Consider the following 17,507-nt stretch of genomic DNA (forward strand, 5'->3'; position numbering starts at 1 on the left):
TTTCACTAAAGTAGGCTCCTACCTCCTGGTGACTTAACCATGGACTTCTCCATAATGCTATTGAACACAGACAGTCTTCATCCAGATGACACTGCTCCATGGACTTCAGAGGCATCCACACTGAACAAGAGCCTCCAGACACCTTGGGACATGGCTTGCCAGCCCCTAGCGGCTACACCGCTAGTAGCCACAGATCTCTTTCCTTCTCTGACTGAAACCTAAAGTCCCTTCTATTGGAGCCTTGTTGCCTGACACTCTGCAACAGCGAGATGGTAAAGATTGAGAAGAGGGATGAGTAGTTTGTCCATTTCTCCAGAGCATGGCATTTCCCTCATGTGAAACCATCATCCTTTGAAACCTTTTAAAGGTTCAACTCTCTGTCACACCAAGTCACTATCATCTGATATGCTGGTTACTTCTTCTTTTTTTTTTTTAAGATTTTATTTATTTATTCATGAGAGACAGAGAAAGAGAGAGAGAGGCAGAGTGAGAAGCAGGCTCCATGCAAGGAGCCTGATATGGGACTCGATCCCGGGACTTGAGGATCACACCCTGAGCCGAAGGCAGGCGCTAAACTGCTGAGCCACCCAGGGACCCCCATGCTGGTTACTTCTTTGGAAGTAAGAAGTTAAGTAAGTTCAAAATTTGGAACCTTGCAAAAGGTCTTCCTTTCTAGGCTGCTACTCCTGTAGTAACCCTGCATTAATATAGTCTCATCCCTGTCGTTCTCATGCCAAACTGCTTGCTATTCTCCAAACTGTTGGGCTTTTGCTTCTGGGCTTTTCCACATGCAGTTTCCTGTTTGGAATACTCTTTCCCCACTCTTTCACGTAGTAAAATCCAACTTGTACTGTGTAGCCAGGTAGATTACCACTTCCTTTCCAAGTGTCCGTATCTCCCCTGAACTTAGTTATTAGGTGTCCCTCCTCTGTGTTTTTATAATTTTCTCTGATATGATACTTATTATTCTTTAACATAATTGTTTCTGATTTTTAAATGTCTTTTCCATTATATTATGATTTTTAAAAAAGATTTATTTATGTGAGAGAGAGAGCATGGCAAGAGGAAGGGCAGAGGGAGAGGGAGAGAGAGAATCCTCAAGCAGACTCACTGCTGAATGTGGAGCCCAACACATGGCTTGATCCTAGGACCCCAAAATCATGACCTGAGCCTAAGTGAAGAGTCAGACACTTAACTGACTGAGCCACCCTAGCACTCCTTATTAAGATGACTTTAAAAGGAAAAACCGCTTCTTCTTTATTTTTTGACTTCAGCCCATGGCCTAGCACATAGAAAATGTTCAGTATCTATTGACTGAATGAATACATGATTTCAGCTGCATGTCTTCTTTGTACTTGTATAAGACTGAAAGTGGAACAGAAAGAAATAGACTTGGTGTTGTTACTATAGCTAGTTTATTTCTAGCTCAGATTCTATTTGAAACATATATATACATACATACACACATACATGCACACTGATGAACTTAGGTAAGCCTGCCCTTTACCTCTTCTAGTTTAATGCCTTCTACCTTATAACCCTATCACTATCATCCCACTTTTGTTTTTCTGTCAGTTTTGTAATCCTCTTACTTTAATCTACAGTCATCCATGAGAATTTTGGCATTTCTTTTTTTTTTTTTTAATATTTTGTTTATTTATTCATGAGAGACACAGAGAGAAGCAGAGACACAGACAGAGGGAGAAGCAGGGTCCTCATAGAGGGCTCGATGTGGGACTCAATCCCCGGACCCGGGATCACACCCTGAGCTAAAAGCAGACACTTAACCAATGAGCCACCCAGGCCTCCAATTTTGGCATTTCTTGCCTTTAAAATGATATGGATATTTTTTACCTTGATGTTTTCTTTCTGGTGAGTCTTGTTTTTCGAGGCTATAACATGTCACATTTAAAAATTTCTGATTCAGTTGAGACCAAAAATGGCGTATAGCCTTAACTAAAGGAAGTTAGAAAGGAAAACTAGAAATGAATGAAGTAGAAAAATGAGGTATAGTATTAAGTTTAGTGTAAAAAACAGTACTGTTCTTAAGAGTAGCTGTTGAGGAAAAAGGACAAGAATTAATAGCTCATCACAGAGTGTATTGAGAGTTCAACATACGTTATTTTATTTAATCCATACAATAACCCAATGAAGCAGATGTTGTGATAGGCATTATGTAGATGAGGAACCAGAGGTTTTGGAGGAGTTAAGTGACTTCCTCAAGTTTACACAGGTATTCCAACCCACGACCCTTTCACTTTTTAACTCCCGTTCCTATGCCAGTCCATATATTTTAAATTGGCTTTTTATTAGACTATTTTTGATGTAAGAATTTTGAAAGTTAGCTAGGAAGTTAACATGAAAGTAGCAGTTTGAAGATAGAACATCATGTTGTTTAAGAACCTTGGCATAGTCCTTGGAACAGCTAATTGATTTGATGGGGTGGTTTTGTGTTATAACCTGTGCAAAGATTGATAGCGCTAGAGACTAATATTTAAATACCAAATGGAGCTCTTATTTAGCAAACCTTTTGATGGAAATTTTAACACAATCTAAAATTTGTGCTGATTTTTTTTGTAACCCCAGTAAAGTTGTCCAGAATTGTTCAAATCTGTTTAGATGGTTAACACATTATATAAACTTTATTTTCATTGCACTTTGTCAAGGAAAAATTGCATTCCTGCTCTATTATGAGAAACTAAATAAAATAATTCTTGGCAAGTCTGTTCTTCAGCCACTACCTACCCCCCCACCCAACACACACCCCTGCAACCATATATATTCATCTAATGCACTTTTCCTGTCTCTGAGCTTTGCTTAGGTTCTTTCTTCCCATTCCACTGCTTCCCTCCTTTCCTACTATTTACTGTCCAGCTTGGCTCAGCCCACTTTCTGTCAGATTATGGCTTAGGTCCCAAAATTTCAAGAAAGCTTTTCCCAGAGAGATTTCTTTGTAAATCAAATAAGCAAATATGGATTTCACCCTTGGAATTTATAACTCAATCCTTCAAAAAAAAATTTTTTTTTAGTTAGCCTACACATGGTGTAATTTAGGTGCTGAGCATTTAATGATAAATAAAATACATCTCCACCATTAATGAGTTTATAGTCTTGTAGATAGTATGTAGGATCTGTGGGAATAAATGACTTAATCTCTGTATACCTCAGTTTTTTTTATTTTATTTTTAAAATATTTTTTTATTTTTTTTATTTTTATTGAAATTCAATTTGCCAACATATAGTATAATACCCAGTGCTCGTCCCATCAAGTGCCCTCCTCAGTGCCCATCACCCAGTTACCCCAGCCCCCCGCCCACCCCTCCTTCCACAACCCTTTGTTCATTACCCAGAGTTAGGAGTCTCTCATGATTTGTCTCCCTCTCTAATTTTTCCCACTCAGTTCCCCTCCTTTCCCTTATAATCCCTTTCACTATTTCTTATATTCCCTGTATGAGTGAAACCATATGATGATTATCCTTCTCCGACTGACTTACTTCACTCAGCATAATACCCTCCAGTTCCATCCATGTCAAAGCAAATGGTGAGTATTCATCCTTTTTGATGGCTAAGGAATATAGTTTCTTCATCTGTAATATGAAGATGATGATAGTTGCTTTGGTAAGGTTCATACAATAACTGAATGAGTTAATAAAATACTTTAGGTAGGACCTAGCAAATAGAAAATGCTGTAGATGTATTTTTATTTACCAAAACAAAATGGAACATTGCAATCACTTTATCTAGTTCTAAAAAATCCTATTGGTATTTTTACTGTAGCATAATAAATTTTTAAATTAACTTGTAGTGAAATATCATCTTTATAATAACATCTTCCTATCTGAGAATGGGGTGTGTTTATATTTATTTAAGATCTTCTTTTGCATCTCAATGGAATATAATACCTTTCCTCATATATATCTTGCCATTTTGGTTATGTTTATTTGTAGATATTTTATCTTTGTTGCTATTTAAAATGGCACCATGTAATTTTTAAATTCATTGTTATTTAAATGAAGGTAGACTACTGATTTTTGTTTTTACGCTTTCTACTGAATTATCTTACAGTTTGTGATGAGTTTTCAGTTGGTTTGCTTGGGTTTTCTTGATACATAGTCATATCATCTCTAAGAAATTATCATTTTGCCTTTTCCCCCAATTTTGATAACTCTTAACTCTTTCTCTTACCTCATTTGTGCTAATTATATGGTAGTGAACATGCTTGTCTTATTTATATTGTAACTCTTGATTTGTGACTATTATACTTGAAAAAGATTCTTATATATAATGTGTTTTGTTTTCCCAGCTTGATAAACAGGGTCACTTACTGCTGTGCTTTGCTTTAACAACCAAAGATTTTGTCCTGTTCTGAACTAGTCATTTGTGTGTTTTTAGTTACTCAGTCTGTCTTCTATAAATTTGAACATCCAAATTTGGCTCTTAGCCTGACAGGATCTTGCAAAGAATATTTTAGAGAATCAGTATCTCTGGAGAACAAAAACTCAGACTTCCCAAAATAGATGAAGTTGAAGATGATTCTTCAATGTTTCTAACCCCCTTCCCATGAGCACTTAAATTAGCAATCGGAGAAGCATGTTTCAGCATGTATTTAATGTTAAAAATATTATTTGCTAACTAAAAACCTCTGTGCCCTTGTATAGAGCTGTCCCCATTGCGCTGACACATAGTAGATACAAAAAAATGTTATTTGTCTATCAAAGAACAAACTGCTCAGGCCGTGCTATCCCCATGAATTCACTTTAGATATCAGGTAAAAGATAGAAGGAATCTTTTTCATAATTTATTAGTTTTATACTGCTTCATAACAAATCACCACAAATTTAGCAGCTTAACCAACATGCATTTTTATCTCATAGTTCTGTAGGTCAGAAGTCTGGGTGGGCTCATCTGGTTTCTCTGCTTAGGGTCTCAGAAAGCCAAAATTAAGGTGTTGGTCAGGCTGAGCTCTTATCTGGAGGCTCTTGGGAATAATCCGCTTCCAAGCTCATTTAAATTGTTGGCAGAAGGCAGTTCCTTGCAGCTGTAGGTCTGAAGTGTGCATTTACTTGCTAGCTTTTAGCCAGGGGCCAGCCTTTGCTCCTAGAGGACCTGTCTTCAGACCAGTAATGTCCCATCAAGCCTTTCTCATAGTTCAGATCCTTAAGAGCTTTCTCTTCTGTTGCAAGCCAGAGAAAACTCTCTGCTTTAAATGGCTCATGTCAGGGATCCCTGGGTGGCTCAGCGGTTTAGTGCCTGCCTTTGGCCCAGGGCGCGATCCTGGAGTCCTGGGATCGAGTCCCATGCATGGAGCCTACTTCTCCCTCTGCCTGTGTCTTTGCCTCTCTCTCTCTCTCTCTCTCTATCATAAATGAATAAAAAAAAATAAAAATAAATGGCTCATGTGATCAGATTAGGCCTATCCAGATAATCTCCCTTTGCCATAAACATAAAATAATCAGGAGAGTAACACCAGGAATGAAGGTCATGGGGGCCATCTTAAAATTCTGACCACTACACCATCCTTCAAACTCTCATAGAAGGTTGTACTTTCCTTCTAGGTTCATTTAAAAGGAAACCTCCTTCAAGGTAGCATTCATGGCTGAATCATTCTGTGATACCTCATCACAACTTTGGCTACCTTACCTATAGTAGGCATTCAGTACATAGCTAACAAATTAATTGTTTTTCATTAAATAAATTGAGATCAAAAGGTGAATAAATTATTCCAGACCAAACTGTAAGAGTATTTGTCCAGTTGGAGGAGCAGTGTGCACTTGACAGTTCATTAACATTTTTGTCTTGTTTTCCTTTTTCTTTTTCTTTTTTTGAAACTACATTTATTTATGATCAACTAAAGAGACTAAAACAATGGACACGGTCAGCCCGGGTGGCTCAGTGGTTTAGCGCCGCCTTCAGCCCAGGGCCTGATCCTGGAGTCCTAGGATCGAATCCCACGTCGGGCTCCCTGCATGGAGCCTGCTTCTCCCTCTGCCTCTCTCTCTCTCTCTCTCTGTGTCTCTCATAAATAAATAAAAATCTTTAAATAAATAAATAAATAAATAAATAAATAAATAAATAAATAAATAAAACAATGGACACATGGGCTTTAGACTCCAGTGCAATTCAAGTGAGGTCAGAAGAATTCCACAAAAATATTTGAAAGGCATGAAGTAGATATTACAACAAAATTAATATTTTAAGGGAAAAAAATCATTAACAAGGGAAAGGAGCATTCTGGAAAACTGTGTTCCATTTAGGGCACCTCGTTACCAGAGTCTTTAAGGGAAACTGGAGGGAGTTCAGAGACATCAAGAATGATGAAGAGGCTGTAGGGATTAATTTACAAGCAAAGATTTTAAAAGACTAAATATGTAGCTGAACGACAACTGAGTAGAGATGTGGCTATTGTCAAATGTCTCATATCGAGAGAATGTATTTCTCTGAAGAGCTGAGAGTCTCTTTCCAAGTATTAGAATTAAATGAGGAATGAGAAAATAATCTTTTGGGACGCCTGGGTGATTCAGGAAGTTGAGCGTCTACCTTTGGCTCACGGCGTGATCCGGGGGTCCCGGGATCGAGTCCCTCATCGGGCTCTCTGTGAGAAACTTGCTTCTCTCTCTGCCTGTATCTCTACCTCTCTCTCTGTCTCTAATGAATAAATAAATAAAATCTTTTTTAAATTTTTTTTTAAAAAAGAGGAAAGAATCTTTTCTAACCAACGTATAAGCAGAACTTAGACTCTATGTTGTAACATAAAATATCCATTGAATTCAAATTCCAGCCTCTCGGCTTGCTTACCTGTGAAATTTCAGGTAACTGCTTTAACCTTTACAACTTTATCATGTGTAGAGTGGAAATTATACATGCCGATGTCATGCCAATGTCATGACACAAGTGAGCAGTCGAGTTCCATGGCTGTCATAGATTGCAGGTTCAGAAGAACAGTAGATGCTATTGAGATTACCATTATCATCATCATTCTTGAGGGGTTAAGAGTCCAAAGTGCTAGGATCAGACAGACCTGGGGTACCAGCTCAAGCTCTACCACTTACTAATTCTAAGCCTTAGAATCTTCAATTGTAAGAGAGTAATAGTGAAGACTGATTATGAAATGCTTAGCACAATGCCTAGCATATACTTAATCACTCAGTAAATATATTAGCAGCTCTAGCATTATTTTCATTGTCAGTAATACAGTCATTATTTCACCATAGAACCTGACCAAAGGCTTAGCATATATTCAATTTCTAAATTTCCCTCATTTACAAGCAATGCCTTATACATGTCTCCATTTCTGTCATTATCAGACCTCCCTCATATACACACACATACATGCACACTGTTCAGTAATAATTTGTGGAATTGAATTAAGTAACTTCTACCAGTGACTTTGTCAGGTATTTGTGGTCACTGTACGTTGCTGCAGAGATGCCAGAACGGACTTTTCTATTCCTTATATAATCAGGTTTATGAGCACTGATTTAAGGGCATTTTTCCTTACAATAAAACTGATGCTTAGATTTACCCTAAATTTCTATGAGAGAATTCCTATATTCATAATAGCATTTTCATTTTTGACTTTTACATACATAAGAATCCCCTGTGGCTCCTTATTACAAATAGGATTGTGGTGGTGTTGTAAACAGAATCTACTCTAGCTAGATTAAGTAGAAATGGTATTAACTAGAGGATTATCAATTAGAAAGTATTAAGATTACTCAGAGGATATTAATCAGATGTATCAGGTATTCACCAGAAGTAGCTTACGGAAACTACAAGGGAACCAGGAGAAGAGAACAGAAGGCAAGAAAAGCATATGAAAAAATGCTCAATATTATTAGTGATTTGGGAAATGCAGATTAAATATATGGTAAGATACTACTACATATTTACTAGAATGGCTAAAATTTTTAAAACTGACAGTATCAAGTCCTAATGATGATAGAGAGCAACTGAAACACTCCTATATGGCTGATGAGAACGCAAAATTGTATAGCCACTTTGAATAACAGTTTGGCATTTTTTTCTTAAGATTTTATTTATTTGAGAGGGTGAGAAAGAGCATGAGCAGAGAGAGGGGAAGAGGGAGAGGGAGAAGCAGACTCCCTGCTGAGCAGGGAGCCTGATGTGTGGCTCAATCTCAGGACCCTGAAATCATGACCTGAGCGGAAGACAGACACCTAACTGACCCACCCTGGTGCCCCCACAGTGTGGCATTTTAAAAATACAGTAAAGATCTATCTACCATTCAGTCCAGAAATTCCACTTATAAGTATTGGTCCAAGAGGAATAAAAATACGATAGCCCAAACATGAAACAACCCAAATGTTCATCAGCTGACATACAGATAAACAATTGATACATACAATCATACAATCCATACAATGGATACATACAATGGATACATACAATGGATACATACAATGGATACATACAATGGATACATACAATCCATACAATGGAATACCACCAGCAATAAAAAGAATCCACGTACAACATGGATAAATCTCAAAAACATAAATGAAGACACAAGAAGCTACATATTTTTTTATTCCATTTATAAGACATTCTAGAAAACAATTTCTGCCTTGTTAGACTATGATCTTTTTGGTCTAATATATTCTCTTTGCCTCATATTGCATCAAAGTCAGTGAACTGAAAGCAGAAATGCTAAGTTTGAATTGTTTAGGGAACAAGGTATAGCTGCCAAAGGAATCAGGAATCCAGATTGGGTCAAAGGTCAGTAGAAGGTAGTTTGGGGTAAATCAGAATGCACAGGACTGTTAACATGAGAGCAGAGAGCTAGGCCTGACAGCATGAATGTCTGTTTCAGTGGATCTTATACAAGCTTGTCCACTAACATAGCCGTTATCTCCAGAGAACATAGCCTTTCTTTGATGATCATTAAAACCAATTGCTATCGGTTTGCTATCAAGGGTGTGATTTACCTGCCTTTGACAGATGTCCAGTTCTGCCTTGCTTGTCCATTTGCAGTGTGCCTTGCTGACCCTCTGTAGCAACTCCTAAGAATTTGCAGTGACAGAGAACACACTTACAGATTAGGTTGACCCCAGAGTTGCATCAGTGTAATAGTGCTTCCAGTTATTTTCTTGCAAACATAACTTTCTGAAGCAAAGGACTATCTTAATTGAAGTGTTTTTAATATGACAGATTTTATAATGATAAGTTTGGCTCAAATATAACCTGCACTTCATAAATACAACATGCAGTATGAAGACAAGAGCTTGTGGTTAGAACTCAGCAAACTTAGATTCTGCGCCCTAGACTCAACCCGTTCAACCATAGATAGGTTGCATAACCTTGCACTTACCATACAGGGTCACTGAAGCAGGTGGGCCGAAGCTCTCAAAGGTGCCATTCAGCTCTACTATAAATCCCATGACTCGAAGAGTAGTTGATAGTATAAATGGGAGGAGGAATAGAAGAAACATTTCCATTTCTTAGACTTGACTTTTGGGCTTTTCTGAGGTCTGAGGTCAGCTGTATCCAGTGTTTACATTAAAACATACCTATTTTGGAAAAGAACTGGCATAGTTTGTAGACAGGGATGGAAAAGTACTTAGGTTGTGCTTACAACCAGAGGCCCATAATCAGGTTTTTATACTTTTCCTTAGAGGTATATATTGCAATGACTCACTGTAAGAAACAATATTATTGCTCATATTAAATATTCTTTAAGTAGCTTTTCCATATCTTTGAAAGAGTTGTAGTTTCTTCTAAGAATACTTTCTTATTCTTTTTATTTGTGATGTGGTGGTACCCTTTTTTTTAAGCTCTTAATGTAGTTCTTTTCATGTCAGTGAAACCTTAGCATTTAAAAATGAAATATTGGTAACTAGTCCAATAGAGATTTTTGACTACATAAGCCAAAACTCCAGAGTTAAGTCTTTGATTCATATGTACGTTTTTAATTTCTTATTTTTTCAGTTCCTATAGACCAATTCTCTTTGTAGTCAAATTCATTGTAATCCCATCACGAAAGTGTTGATCTTTTAGTAACCTTTATTGAAGCATTGTATTAATCCACATTCCCTCACGGTAACAGACGGTTTGTATCAAACATATCATGCAGCTTAGCTCAAGTCCCATATGGAACTAATAAGCCACGCAGTAAGTGGCCTTGTGTAGATGAATATAGTTTGGAAGGGTGTGTGTGTGTGTGTGTGTGTGCACGCACACGTGCACGCATGTGCATGTGTCTGTTGTCTAAGCTGAATTTCTCCTGCCAAAACCTAAATGACAAAATGATTCCTGAACCCCTAGAGTCTTTCCTGGCCTGGAAAAATTGTGTGTTTAAAAAATAAAAATAAAATTGAGCACTTTGATATTAAATTAGGTCTCTTAGCTCAATAAGCAGATGCTCACTGAGTACAAGAACTCAGCATTTATTTCTTAGAAGTATCACACTTTATTTTAAAATATGATCTACAGAGCTGGAAATGGTCTTACCTAGTCAATGGAGCACCATTTATCAAGCTATAGGAACTAGTTAATTTCAACTACAAAGGCTCTAATGTCATAGTTGATCTGTCTAATTTGGTGAAACAGTGAATGTATAGTGATTTGGGATGAAACCAGCATGTGGTTTTGGAAAAATATCTTGTATAAAAACATCTTTTTATACAAGAAGATGGTGTGGGAAAGGAAAATAGAGGAAGATACTTAATGGAATTGACATGATTATAATTGTTGAAGTCTAAATGTATTCTTTGCCGTAGTTTTCTTTCCTTTCACTTGTTTCAATAACTATAAAGCAAGATCTTCCTGGTTATTTTAGTATAGGAATTTTCTTTTGCTAATAGACAATAGCATTTGTTCGTTTTTCCAGGGAAACCACTAAACATTGCTTCTTCCCAATTCCCCATCTAATTTATCATGTATGTGTAGTTTTTACCTACTAGCCTACTCTTGAGTTGCACAAAAGCTTAATTGCTCCCATGGAGTTCTAAACCAATCAAAGTAAAGCTGAAATTCAAGCTAATTGAAACCAAAATTCCACTTAAAAACTGCTTAGACTCTTTGGGTGGTGGTGCAGTAGGAAGTTGTTACAAAAGGTGTTTATTTCAGAGACTAATTTGAGGCAGTTAGACAGACCCAAAGCAATATTTTATTTGCCTTGGTTTCTTGGCATCTGCCTTTCCCAGTCAGAAGTGAGAGCAGAAGGAGCTCTTTAGGGAAGTGTAGTATTGATAGTAGTTGGTGAAGGCAGGTTTTGATGGAATGCCAAATAAGATTTTTTAGAGGAAAGAGTACTTCAGGGATGCCTGGGTGTCTCAGTGGTTGAGCATCTGCCTTCGGCTTGGGTCGTGATCCTGGGGTCCCAGGATGGAGTCCCATGTCGAGCTCCCTGCATGGAGCCTGCTTCTCGCTCTGCCTGTGTCTCTGCCTCTCTCACTCTCTCTGTGTCTCTCATGAATAAATAAATAAAATCTTAAAAAAAAAAAAGGAAAGAGTACTTCAGTTTTTTTGTTTTTTTTTTTTTTTTTTTTTTAGCCTGTCCTTCAGAGCTGCTTCTGGAGTTGTTTTCCTCCTTCAGTCTCCTGCTTAAAACCCTGTAGTAAAAAAAAAAAAAAAAACAAACCCTGTAGTAGGGTAGCCCGGGTAGCTCAGCAGTTTGGCGCTGCCTTCTGCCCAGGGTGTAATCCTGAACACCTGGGATCGAGTCCCATGTCAGGCTCCATGCAGGGAGCTTCTCCCTCTGCCTGTGTCTCTGCCTCTCTCTCTCTCTCTCTCTCTCTTTCTCTCTCATGAATAAATAAATAAAAATCTTAAAAAAAAAAAAAAAAACCCCAAACCCTGTAGTAGATTCTCACTGCTGACAAGGAAGATAAAGTCCAAACTCCTGAGCTTAGAGCCCAGGCCTTCAACAGTTTTAATGACTGCCCTTTAAGAATCAAGCCTCAGGAGTTCCCATTCTCTATAAATATCTGACTGAACTCTTACAACAATCTTATGAGACAAATAGACAAGGTACAGATTGGTTATGTGACTTGTTCAAGATTAACATACATTACGTGGTGAGAACAGACTGTGAGTCCAGGACTGTCATTCCAGAGACAGAGCTGATTTACAGTGCCTACCCTAGTGAACTAAATAAATACTTGTTGGATGGAAGAATAGAATGTATAAGAACTTAGTAAAGGTACTTCTTTCTCCCCTTGCCCTGTCCTTGTTTTTCCCCCCCTCAGCCTAACTCCTTCTGTTTCTTCCTGTTGCTACTAATAATTGTTCAAGAATTACTTAGTAAAAATTTATATTTCTTTCTTTCCTGAAGTATTAACATTTTAATAGTGGCTCAGCTCCACCTGATATAGTATAGCATATAAGACTGAACCCTAGGGCCCCTGGGTGGCTCAGTCAGTTTAACTTCCGACTCTTGATTTCAGCTGAGATCATGATTTTGGGGACGAGGGACCAAGCCCCATGTCAGGCTCCATGCTCAGCAGAGTTTCCTTTCCCTCTCCTTCTGCTAAAAACTAAAAAAAAAAAAAAAAAAAAAAAAAAACATTGAACCCCATCCTACCCCTTTCATTTTTATACACTTTCCCTGAGATGTCCAGAAAGATACCTTCTGTAGACTTTTCCATCAAACCTGCGCCTCAAGTGAATACATAAAGATTTGACACCCTCTTAGCCAAGTTTGACCTCTGACACCATCAGAAGTGGGCAAAACCAGAAACGGGACTGACTGGGCTGATATTCTTTCCTTGCTCACACTGTAAATGTGTGCTACACAAACCATATTTTTATATCAAAATCCTTAGATGCATGGTACAAACCTATAATTTTAGAACATTTAAAGTGGACTCACAGAACTTTGAAAAGCTCCTAGAGATGTTGTTCAGGATCATTGAACCTGCAAAATGAGATACCTGCCTGGGCTCCAACTCGACTCTACCACTTCCTACAGTTAGAGCAGTTCCCTATTTATTCTCCACTTAGGGCTTCTAGAGATAATATTAAATGTGAACAAAGGATTCCAGGGCTACAAAAAAGAAGTTTGAAAATTCTTTGGCTAGCCCTCGCTCATGATCATACAGCAGAGCTCCGTCCCCTAGATCTTCTGATCACCCACTTCATGAATCAGTCTTTCCATTTCCCTGTGCAATTGTTTTAAAGATATTGACATGTATCGTGTTCATTGCTGCTTCTTTGGGGTGCTTGCAGTCAGAAGCTTAGTAAATTAGTAAAAGTTAGCATTTAAAAAAGTGAACAATGAACTTAAGATTTGTTCCCTTTGAGTTGAACTCTCTTTGTCCCTTTTCTGATTCTCATTCTAATTAGTTAAGTGATAAGCCATCATTGAGCACCAATTTTATGCCCAGCCTATGGTAGATGCTATGATAATGATAATATAAAGAGTATAGTTTATTGAGCACTTACTATGTACCAGATATTGTTTGGTGTACTCTATGCACTTTATCTTATTTAAACTTTACAACACCTCTGTAAGACAGTATTCCACATTTTACCAGTAAGGAAACTGAAACTCTTCAGAGAAGCGAAATGACTTAGTCAAAGTCAAACGAACAAGTGACAGCATTTGGATTATTCACATCCATATCTTTTGCATTGAAGCTCATCACAGTGTGTCATGATGCCTCTCATTTTCTCCCATATAGCTTTGATTTAATTTATTAATTAACAAATATTTATCAAGTACCTACTCAGTTAAGCATATGCTTTCCAAAGACAGCATATGCAAATATGGTATAGGAAAGGATTTGGGGAAAGGGGTTAAATGCTCCCTTATCCTGGAGTAGTCAGAGAGTCACCTACAGGAAATGGAACTTGTGTTATCTCTTCGAGGATGGATAGAATATGGCAGTTGGAGGATGCCTAGAGAGAGCCTTAAAGACAGGAAATAGAACTCTGTTGAGTGATCTGGAAAAGACTGTAAGGAAGGTTGTTAGCTACTACTGAAAAGCAGTTGTATATATAGGGGACTGCATGATACACAAATCAAATATATTCCTTTATGTCAGCTCCCTAATGAAATGCTACTAATAAAGATAAAACAATTCAAACTTGCAAACTCGTGAGGATGAAAAGAACAGAAGAGACAAGAGTGAGTGATAATCAACAAAATTTTAGAAGAATGCCAACAGATAAATGAGTGATAAACGGAGTTGGCAAAATAGAGAAAACCAAAACCTAAGCCTTCAAGTATCGATGTAATTCAAACCATAGGACTCCAGAAGGACAGGATTTAGAGGTATCATAGAGCGCAGGGTAAGGAGTAGGTCAAAAAGCAGGAGGACTGGTTGAAAGTCTATACACAAAGAGAAGATTCTCAGTTCACTTCACTCACCCTGCGTATAGCCAAGCAACTGTCCCTGCACACACCCCAGTGGGAGAATGGAAGTTTACTTCCTGAAAACATTGAACCAAAGAAGCTCTGAACTCTGAACTGCTGGTATATTGGGGCAAGAAGTAAGATGCCTTACTAAAAATAATGGGATTCAGTAAAGTGAGAACAATGGGTGGGATTCAGTAGAGTCCAACATACCAACACTGAATTCCCCTGAGCCAGTTTTTCCTACTTTAAATCTCAGAATGGGATCCAGATTATACTCCTAGACAGAAGATTGAGATTCCCTCTGGAGAAATAGAGTCCCAGCAATGAAAGCTACTGGGATTGACATGTGCCCCACAGAAAGAGCTAGGTTTCAATCCACTCAGTCTACAGTGAAACCCCCTAGTCTGCAAGCGCTGCTAGTATATAAACTCTGATCAGCTTTTTAAAGTCCATTTGTAATGCCTGTTTTTTAAAGTCTAAAAAGAGGAGGAAAAAGAAGAAAGAGACCCAGAAGTAACAGGAAGTGGAGAAGGAGATGACAAAACAATGCTGCGGCTGCTAATAACAAAAACAACAACAATAATAATCAGAATTAGGGGATAAGCAGCTTCACATTGAAAGGACACACAAGGGGATCCCTGGGTGGCGCAGCGGTTTGGTGCCTGCCTTTGGCCCAGGGCGTGATCTTGGAGACCCGGGATCGAATCCCACGTCGGGCTCCCTGCATGGAGCCTGCTTCTCCCTCTGCCTATGTCTCTGCCTCTCTCTCTCTCTCTCTCTCTCTCTCTCTGTGAATCATAAATAAATAAAATTTTTTAAAAAGTATAAAAAAAAAATGAAAGGACACACAAAGTGTTCAACAGGACAGATGAAAAAAGACCCAAACAGAAGTTTAGGACTGTGAGATTTTAGAATACTGAGGTTAAAGAATAAAACGCTACAAGCTTCCCAAGAGAAGAATCAGCTCACATACAAAAGACTGGGAATTAGAATATTATCACATTTCTTGGCTGCCATGTGTATAGTTAAGTGACAGTGAAACAATATTTTAGAAATTCCAAAGGGAAATTATTTCAGCTTTGAATTCTATACCCAGGAAAATTATCATTCAAGGTTTGATCCTAGTTTGGGGAGGATCTAGTGATAAGTATATAAGTACACAAGTAATACTGCCATCAAAATAGGTACTCCACAAGTAGGAAAAATGACAATTATCACTTAAGGAAAAACAAAAAAGTACAGGGGTGCCTGGGTGGCACAGTCCGTTGAGCCTCTGACTCTTGGTTTCAGCTCACTCAGGTCATGATCTCAAGGTGGTAAGATTGAGTTGGGCTCTGTACTAAGCATGGAGCCTGCTTGAGATTGTCTCTCCCTACCCTCTGCCTCCCCCACCCCCACTCTCTCTCTCTCAAATAAATAAACCTTTTTTTAAATTTTTATTTATTTATGATAGGCACACAGTGAGAGAGAGAGAGAGGCAGAGACACAGGCAGAGGGAGAAGCAGGCTCCATGCACCGGGAGCCCGACATGGGATTCGATCCCAGGTCTCCAGGATTGCGCCCTGAGCCAAAGGCAGGTGCTAAACCGCTGCGCCACCCAGGGATTCCTAAATAAACCTTTTTAAAAAAAGGTTCAAGGGACACCTGAAAAATGTTTGTATAAGAGGAGAGTAATATAAATGAGCTGAATTTTTACTTTTCATAATAGGAAGACAGTAGATGATATCTGAAGCAGAAAGAATATGAAAGAATAGGAAAATTAATACAATCATATTACTTAGAAATATGAAGGTAAAGAAGAAACAGCTAAAAGTAGTTGCTACTGAAGAGCAAAGAATTTGCTTTTTCATTATAAGCCTTATAGCAGTTTAGACTTATTAGACAGTACAAGTAATTTATTTTTAAAATGTAATATATATGTATTATATGTAATTTTTTTTGTTTCATGTATTGAAAATTAAAAGGATGACATGGTAGAAAGAATTCGGAGTTGTTTTTAAGAAATTCTAGCCTTGTAAAATCAAAACCACCAGAAACAACAGATGTTGGCAGGGATATGGAGAAGAAGGAACCCTCATACACTGTTGGTGGGAACGCAAACTAGTACAACCACTGTGGAAAACAGTATGGAAGTTCCTCCAAAAATTAAAAATAAAAATACCATGTGATCCAGTAATTCCACTACTGGGTATTTACCTAAAGAAAACAAAAATAGGGGATCCCTGAGTGGCGCAGCGGTTTGGCGCCTGCCTTTGACCCAGGGCGCGATTCTGGAGACCCGGGATCGAATCCCACGTCGGGCTCCCAGTGCATGGAGCCTGCTTCTCCCTCTGCCTGTGTCTCTGCCTCTCTCTCTCTCTCTGTGTGACTATCATAAATAAATAAAAAATTTAAAAAAAAGATTAAAAAAAAGAAAACAAAAATAGTAACTTGAAAAGATACGTGTACCTGTATGTTTATTTGTTTATTGAAGCATTATTTAAAATAGCCAAGATATGAAAGCAACTCAAGTGTCCATACATAGATGAATGGATAAAGAAGATATTATATATATACATATATACACACACACACATATATACATATATGCAATGGAATATCTTGCCATTTGCAGCAACATGGATAGACCTAGAGGCCATAATTCAATGTATAATAAGTCAGAAAGATAGTTATTATATGATTTCGTTCATATGTGGAATTTAAGAAGCAAAACAGATGAACAAGGAAAAAAGAGACCATAAAACAGTCTGAGGGCAACTTGGGTGGCTCGGTGGTTTAGCACCACGTTAAGCCCAGGGCGTGATCCTGGAGACCCGGGATTGAGTCCCATGTCGGGCTCCCTGCATGGAGCCTGCTGCTCCCTCTGCCTGTGTCTGTGCCTCTTTCTCCCTCTGTGTCTGTCATGAATAAATAAATAAATAATCTTTGAAAAATAAAAATAAAACAGATTCTGAGATACAGAAAACAAACTGGTGGTTACCAGAAGGGAGGGAGGAGGGGTTAAAATAAGTGATGGAGATTAAGAGCATACTTACGATGAGCACTGCGTAATGCATAGAATTGTTGAATCATTATACATCATGAATATTGACTCAGTATTAATTATATTGATACAATATTTATCATACAGCATATATATATGTTAATTATACTTGGATTTTAAAAAGTAAATAAAATTTTTTTTAAAATT

The 17,507-nt window shown here is 37.9% G+C and overlaps 1 protein-coding gene across 6 annotated transcripts in view; it reads left to right on the top strand.

The window, feature by feature from the left end:
• The window catches only part of UVRAG (UV radiation resistance associated), a 313,421-nt gene that overhangs the window by 267,482 nt on the left and 28,432 nt on the right, over positions 1-17,507 (top strand). The window lies entirely within an intron of this gene.

The sequence above is a fragment of the Canis aureus genome, chromosome 23, assembly GCF_053574225.1.
Source record: "Canis aureus isolate CA01 chromosome 23, VMU_Caureus_v.1.0, whole genome shotgun sequence".
NCBI lineage: Eukaryota > Metazoa > Chordata > Mammalia > Carnivora > Canidae > Canis > Canis aureus.